The sequence below is a fragment of the Engystomops pustulosus genome, chromosome 7 (genome assembly GCF_040894005.1).
Source record: "Engystomops pustulosus chromosome 7, aEngPut4.maternal, whole genome shotgun sequence".
Taxonomy (NCBI): domain Eukaryota; kingdom Metazoa; phylum Chordata; class Amphibia; order Anura; family Leptodactylidae; genus Engystomops; species Engystomops pustulosus.
Genome location: NC_092417.1, coordinates 20456865 through 20465335, shown reverse-complemented (window position 1 = coordinate 20465335; position 8471 = coordinate 20456865).

The following is an 8471-nucleotide window of genomic DNA, read 5'->3' as shown; positions in this document are numbered from 1 at the left end:
CACCTTCTTCTTCCTGTTGGATGTAAGTGCTTGGGCTTGCGACACAATTTGAAAGTTAAATCCCAAGTGCTGAAATTATACCTCCCTAAATACCCAAAAAATAGCTCATAAAGTGAATACGATAGAACAGTAAGATCACATCTTGTATATACTTTGTGTCAAACTGACGGTACACGCGGAGGAAGGGAACCACTGCGACGTACGTTTTACCCTGCGGCTTCATCAGGTGATGTGTGATATTATATAGATAGAAGGGAAGTAGATACATTCAAAGAAATTATCAAAAGGCGTTCTCCACCTGTGCAGAGATATAATGACCGTTATTATTATGGGGTTATGGTTTTTTTAAAGGTTTTGATTATTACTATATCTTTATGTTTTAACCCCTTAAGAACGCAGGGTTTTTCGTCTCATTTCTCGCTCTCCAACTTCAAAAATCCATAACTTTTTCATTTTTACATGTACAGACCTGTGTGAGGGCTTATTTTGTGCGTAACAAATTTTACTTTCCCGAAATGTTATTTATTTTAACATGCCGTGTACTGCGAAGCTGAAAAAAAATTCCAAATGTGGAAAAATTGAAAAAAAAACGCATGTGGGCTCAGTTTTTACGACTTTCACTCTTCGCTCCAAATAACACGCCTACTTTATTCTTTGCTTCCGTGCGATCGCGATCGTAGAGCTACGGAGCAGAGCGATAAGGGGTTAAGAGATTGGGGTTTATTTACTAAGGGACGCACTTTCGTCACACTTTTTGGGATTCGCACAGCTGTGACAGGTATTTAGCAGGGGATTATGTTGCACGTGATCGGATTTTGGCACAGCTGCGCTGCTTTCATGTGACAGAAATCCGGGGGCGTGACGATCCGACTGATCCGGACTGAGCGCAGGATTTAACTTTCAAATTGTGTCGCAAGATCAAGCACTTACATGCACCGGGAAGAAGAAGGTGAACTCCGGCGGACCTGAGCGGGGAAGCGACAGATGCAGGATATCGGGCGCAGAATCTTAGTGAATCGTGGCACAGTGCATTCTGGTTGAACAATGCCCTTTTGGGGAATGCGTCAGGACGGGTAAGTAAATGTGCCCCATTGGGGCATATTTATCAGGACCTCTGCGCAACGCCAGTGGCCCTTAAATAATCGCAAATGCCAGCTTATTGCTAGCTTTTGCGATTATTTGCCCCGATCCGCCACCTTCACGCCAGTGGGGCGTGAAGGGGCATGAAGGGGGGGCGTGGCCAGACGGGAGTGAGCCGGCATGGGGCGTTACTGTCCCCGCGCCTGCGCACTTGCTGCTGCCTGGCGTAGGATAAACGCTTCGCAGCCTCCCGCCCCGCTTCATCTAGAGGCGGAAGCCTCTTGATGTATCGGGCTACGAATTTGCAGCGGTGGGGCTATCATACGCTGGCGCATGTGTATTAATGTCTGATTTATTATTGTATTATTTTTTTATGGAGTAGAAGCAACAACTGTATTTCCTCTTTGAGTACAATAAAGTTATCATTATCACTATTATTATTATTGCATCATAGTGTCCGGGTAGGTCACATGACCTCCCTAAAGACGGCCCCTAAGGAGCAAAACGACCCAATGACTCCCAAACTATTGTGCATGATTTATAATCCAATTTTTTTTTTTAATGCTTGTTGAAAAGATCTGATAGTGAAGGTGTAAGGAAAATCATTTCAGACAACAAGTGTAATAAAATGTCAATACAAATAATGCAAATATATAAGATACAATAATAAATACTGTAATTGACTACAAAAAACAAATACATCATAAGGTCCAAATTATAAACCCAACAACACACATTTCTACAAATTCATATAAATAAACCCAAAACGTGTAATAGCACAAAATACTATAGAACTATATATATATATATATACATTCACTGAATTTCATGCCGCTCTTCGTATTTATCTATGTATCGGACTCTTCTGTTACCGTACGGAAATAACCCTCACGTAAATAACTTCAGGCGCACAACGTGGAGGAGGAGCACTACTACATCCTACATGAAAAGATGCCTTTGTCTGGGGGGGAGGAGCATTCTAAAAACGTATAAAATTGTTAGAAAAAGAAAAAAGTCAAAATATTTTTTTAAGAAAGACAAATAGCAGGATGTGGTTTATTACCGCTTCTCCCTTCTCCGTGCATCGCGCTGAAGGAGCGCAATGCATAGAGGAGGAGAGCCGACACTGCCGCCCACTCTATATACTCGGCGGTCATGTCTCACCAGACCCAATACTGCTGTGATTAACATCAGAAGTCACAGGGGGTCGATGCAAAAAAATAAAAAAAAATAAAAAACTGGAAAAATGTCCCCCAGGGGTATTTTATGACCTCATGGGGGACATATAAAGTATAAACACACAATATTAATAGATATTCATAAAAAATACACTTGCATTTCCCCATATAAAAATAATCCCCCGCTACACTACATAAAACACTGCCATAGTCCGAGACTATACATATTGGGGGTCATTTACTAAGGGCCCGATTGGCGGTTACCAGACGTGTTACCCGAATATTTCCGATTTGCGCCGATTTCCCCTGAAGTGCCCCGGGATTTTGGTGCACGCGATCGGATTGTGGCGCATCGAATCCAGCATGCGCGCGACGGAAATCGGTGGGCGTGGCTGAACGATAACCCGATGGATTCGGAAAAACCGCCGCATTTAAAAACGGAAAATGTGTCGCAGAGCTTGCACTTACCTTCAATCAGCCGGCCTCGGTGTATTCAAGTGCGTTCAGATGCTTTTCAGCGCAGCAGAGCCACCTGGTGGACGGCAGAGGAACTGCCTTAGTGAATCCCGGCCGGACCCGAATCCACCGCAGAGAAGGCGCCGCTGGATCGCGAATGGACCGGGTAAGTAAATCTGCCCCATTATGTATCAAAACAACCAAAATATAATAGGGGGTTCATTAATAATGCTCATTTTGAGTCAATTTAAGAATAATTAAAAAAAAAAGTACTATAAATGCCCCTGTCACTAGAGCCTTTTCAGGCTGCGTCACTAAGGGGTTAAGTTTCTACTTTTAGATTGCAACGGTTCTGCCTTATACCACAGTCTCCGACATCCACTCACCAGGTGGAAGCGATGACTTTCATGGTACTAAATCTCGTTCACAGAGATCACATGATCACCTGAGGACCACGGTTTTCCTGGGATTTTTGATAAGCGGATACCTAACACAGGATATAGTATGTGCAACATCCCCCACCGGGGCCTAGCCCTTGAGGTGAGGCCTGGAGACAGCCGGGGCCCGCGGTACCGGAGTGGCTGGCGGTTGCGGCCTAAGCACGCTATTGTCACGGTGCTTGGTACGGGGGAACCGGAGGGCTGTCCTACAGCCTGGCAGGTCTCCAGCAGGGTGGTGTTGGCAAGAAATGATGAGGGAGAGGCTGCTATAGCGGATCTCCCTGGGGCAACCCCTTAATGTCCCGAGTGTGGGTCTCTGTGTGATGGACAGGGTGCCGGTGATGAAGGCAGCCGTATTAGCAGGGACCAGACGGAGACAGAAGTTGAAGAAAACAACTTACAGTTCTTTATTTGAACCGGCAGGAACAGCAGCAACGTGCCTTTAACAGGTAGATGGAGTGCTGAGATGCTTTTGGAGGGAGCCTCAGGAGATAGTTCACCAGCCTGGAAGTAGAGGGCAGGCTGGGAGGCAGCTGTGTCCTGGTAGGAAGCTTCAGCTTGTCCTGTAGGGCTTCAGGTATCACATTTAAAGGTAAGATGATACCCTTTTCCTCACTACACTAACTCTAGTCTTAGACTCCACTCTTCAGAGGCAGGGGCTAGGCTCTTCCTGCTCTGGTATGGGCTAGACAGAGATTGCTCACTCACTCACTGATCTCTAGGATTCTCCTACACTGGAATCTCTCTTCTAGAAGATCTTTTGACTAACCCCAGAACATTCCTGGCCAGGGGGTTTTATTACCTCCCTTTGGTCAGGTGGTGGCTGCTCCTCCAATCACATCTCAGCTTACAAAGGACAGGATGTAACACAGATCATTGGACAATAGCATCTAGCATCATACAAAATACTTAACTTCTGCCTTGCCAGGCAGGATTCACCACTGCAATATCCCCTATGTCCTATCAGGACCATGTAGTGTGATGTGGGTACATGCAGGTGGGACGTATTCGCAAACACTCCCTCGCCATTGCATCGGCGAGGGTGTTGCATACCCCGGGGGCAATTGAAAGAGCCGCCCTCGGCTCGACTACAGATGGTTTGAGGGGGCAGAGGTGGATAAAGGCACTTCTGGGAAGTGCAGGCTATGTGAGGTGTAGGGACAAACCGCCCATGGTCCTGGAGACAGGCACCTGGGTTGGTGTCGGACAAAGACAAAAACATATAGCTGTATGACAGTTGGTCGCTGACGCCATTAAACCGAACTGTACAGTAGGAAAGGTGTGGTGTCATGTCCTGTAATCCACTCCTTGCACCAAGGCAATTATATAGTGTGTGTATATCTGCATTGCGTTAGCATATGCGACACGAGTACCTCCTGACTGGCATCCTTACCCATGTATGGGTGGCATCCAGGTGCTAACTGTGTAACACCCCCGGTCCCCGTAGGACCCGCAGTTTACGGACTACCCCCATGTGCAAACCTCGGTTTGAGGGATCAGGTAGCGGTCAGTGTTTTACACAAAAAGACGGTCCGACACAGCCACACTACAACCTGTAAAGCCTATGAAAGGGTTAATGCAGACTACTGGCATATATGACAGTGTGCAAACATTTGGTAAATTCTCATTGGCTTAGCAGCCCAATGGGTACACATCTTGAACGTTACAAACGTTACAGAGGTAGATAGGCTACTCAGGGTAGCAAGATAGCAAATGTCTCTTTTCCTGCAAAGGAAAGGCATAAAAAGTGCAAGCAGAATGTCCGTACCTAAAAAGGAAGGCATTAAGTGCAAAATGATAATAAATTAAATGGCAACTTTTCCTTGTAGTATCTGGCAAAAGTCTCACAGAAGGTCTCTAATGACAAAGTCCATCTTCTGGGTACAGCCCTTGATGTGGGGAAAAGTGCACTGAGAAGCAAAGGGTCTCCTCTTTGTGTAGAGGGACAGAGTCCTTTGAAGAAAGAATCTCTGCTGTGGCAGAGGAAGGGGTGCTATCATAGCACAGGACAATAATCAGTTCAAGGTATGTCTCTTGACTGAGATAAATAGGGATGAGAGTCTCAGGAAAGTCTCTGGCTCTTTAGGGAAAATGGAGATAAATACACAATATGTACAGTACCTGAAGTGGGCTACAGCCCTTCAGGGGTTATTCTGCATCGCTGGGTTCAGCAGAGACAGGATCCAGCTCCAGCAAGGAATCCTGTGCATCCTCAGCGGGAGTAGGTGCCGGCTGGGGACACCCGGTGGCAGTAGCGGGTACTGCAGGTGCAGCAACATCCTCCGGACCTTCAGGGGGAGGAACACTGTCGCCCGGGGTGTCGGCTGTTCCAGCCGGGGGCTCAACTGAGCCAGGGACCACGGAGGGGTCCAGGAAGAAATAAACAGGGACCTGCGGCAGCGCCGCAGCTCCTTCCAGCTCCGGTTCTTCTGGGGCCGGGACATCACCCCATTGGTAACCGGCAAGCGGAGAAGTGGGCCTCGTTGGAACCTCCGGACAAGGTTCACTAGCCGGGATGTCATCTCCCACAGAAGAGCCGCGGGACCTGGCAATGCTCCCGGCAGGGGAGACGGTGGGGGTGGCGCCCTGAATCATGCCCGGCCCATGGATGGCAATGGGACCCGTACTCACGATTACCGTGGATGGGGCATTCACGTGGGTCACCGCCCGGGGACTCGCAGCCGAGGAAGAAGAAGTGTTCGGGGATTCCGGCCACTCGTCGTCCTCATACAGCTCGTCGTACGATGGGTAGCGGTCCTCATCGGAGTCCGGGATCCGGATCACACCAGCCGCCCGTGGTCCTTGGGGCCCCTCCTGCAGGGAGAACTCGATGCACTCTCCTGGCTTCAGATTGTGCAGTCTCTCCGGCAAGTCAGGCCTCTTGACAGACCGGCGGGGAATAAATACCTCCCGTCCGGTCTAGTCCTGGGTGGCGAAGCCATAGCCACGTTGCTTGTCGAAGAACCGGACCATGCCAGTGGTGCGGTTCTTTTCCACCCAAGCTCCAGCTGTAGACCGGCCGACCATATACCGTTGGGCCTCCTTCTCTCGGCGTCGCTGTTCCGAGACAGCGTCTCAGAGTCGCCGGCGGGCGGCCTCACCTCGGCCTTGAGGCTGCGGAGGTGCCGGTGCTGGGGCTCGTGGCTCCGGTGCAGGCTCGGATCTCCTTGGGCGACAGGTAGGTGCCGGAGGATCGGGAACCGCCGGAGTATCAGGAACCGTCACAGCGGGGCTGGCAGGCCGCACAGCGGGAATGGTAGGCCTCGGAGCAGGTGGAGCAGCAGCAATAGGCCCAGGCGTTGGCTCGACAGGAGTCGGGGCCTCCCCACGTGGCGCCTCCACGTGGGTCCGCGGTACCAGCATGGTAGCCGGGAGAGGCACGAGGAAACGCCCGGGTGGTACCTGGTGCTCCGTCACCGTTTGGAAATACGTCCTGGTGACGAAGGCCCGGGTCAGTCCTCGGTGCAGCCGGTGTCCAGCGGAGGGTCTCCGGACCGGCTGGGCAGAGACCACGACCATAGTCTCCAACACTTCAAAGAACTCGGTACGCTCCACAGGAGGGAATGGCGGAGGACCCCACATGATGCTGTCCTCACTGTCCAAAATCCGCACGAGTTCTGGCGTTTCTCTGAGGCGGGGCAGGAAGTCCGCCCCGAGCCAGTGGGAGGAGTCCAAGTCCTTACCGCCAAGAGCTGTGGCGGGCTCTAATTTTTCCTGCGCCTGCGCCACAGGAGGCGGGGTTCGCGCCCTTCGTGCGTGGGTGGAGCTTGGGGTGTCGTCTGGGTTTCCCGCCAGTAAGGGTTTTGGCGGGCTGGAATTACTTGCTGCGCCACAGTTTCTGAGGTAAAAATCTTCAGGCGCGGCAGCGCCGGATGTAGCAGAGCTGGTACAGTTCTTGCAGGGATTAACCTCTTGAGTGCTGGAGCGGCGCTCGACAGCACGTGGCAGCATTAACACAGTTCAATCCAGAAACACACAATTACTTGGGCCTAAACCCGGATGGCAGCAGGGTTAGGCAGCACAGTCTTTTTAATAAAGGAAAGTCTTTAATGCCGTAATAAGGCACAGAAGTATCAATCCTGTTCGTGACGCCACTTGCAACATCCCCCACCGGGGCCTAGCCCTTGAGGTGAGGCCTGGAGACAGCCGGGGCCCGCGGTACCGGAGTGGCTGGCGGTTGCGGCCTAAGCACGCTATTGTCACGGTGCTTGGTACGGGGGAACCGGAGGGCTGTCCTACAGCCTGGCAGGTCTCCAGCAGGGTGGTGTTGGCAAGAAATGATGAGGGAGAGGCTGCTATAGCGGATCTCCCTGGGGCAACCCCTTTAATGTCCCGAGTGTGAGTCTCTGGGTGATGGACAGGGTGCCCGGTGATGAAGGCAGCCGTATTAGCAGGGACCAGACGGAGACAGAAGTTGAAGAAAACAACTTACAGTTCTTTATTTGAACCGGCAGGAACAGCAGCAACGTGCCTTTAACAGGTAGATGGAGTGCTGAGATGCTTTTGGAGGGAGCCTCAGGAGATAGTTCACCAGCCTGGATGTAGAGGGCAGGCTGGGAAGGCAGCTGTGTCCTGGTAGGAAGCTTCAGCTTGTCCTGTAGGGCTTCAGGTATCACCTCTAAAGGTAAGATGATACCCCTTTTCCTCACTACACTAACTCTAGTCTTAGACTCCACTCTTCAGAGGCAGGGGCTAGGCTCTTCCTGCTCTGGTATGGGCTAGACAGAGATTGCTCACTCACTCACTGATCTCTAGGATTCTCCTACACTGGAATCTCTCTTCTAGAAGATCTTTTGACTAACCCCAGAACATTCCTGGCCAGGGGGTTTTATTACCTCCCTTTGGTCAGGTGGTGGCTGCTCCTGCAATCACATCTCAGCTTACAAAGGACAGGATGTAACACAGATCATTGGACAATAGCATCTTGCATCATACAAAATACTTAACTTCTGCCTTGCCAGGCAGGATTCACCACTGCAATATCCCCTATGTCCTATCAGGACCATGTAGTGTGATGTGGGTACATGCAGGTGGGACGTATTCGCAAACACTCCCTCGCCATTGCATCGGCGAGGGTGTTGCATATGTATATAAATAATACTAAATCTGTCTAACCCCAAACTGTCAAAAATTCCTTTGAAACCTCTGATTGGGTCGTCCAAAATGAAGAAATACTGCAACGTTTCCAAGAAAAAAGTGTCATTTGCTGCGTCTTGTTCTGCAACTCCTCATTTACATCAGATACATCCAAAGGGCAAGACTGAGACAGATACGTGAGTGTCAAAAAATATCTATATTTTTTATTTTTTTGTTGACG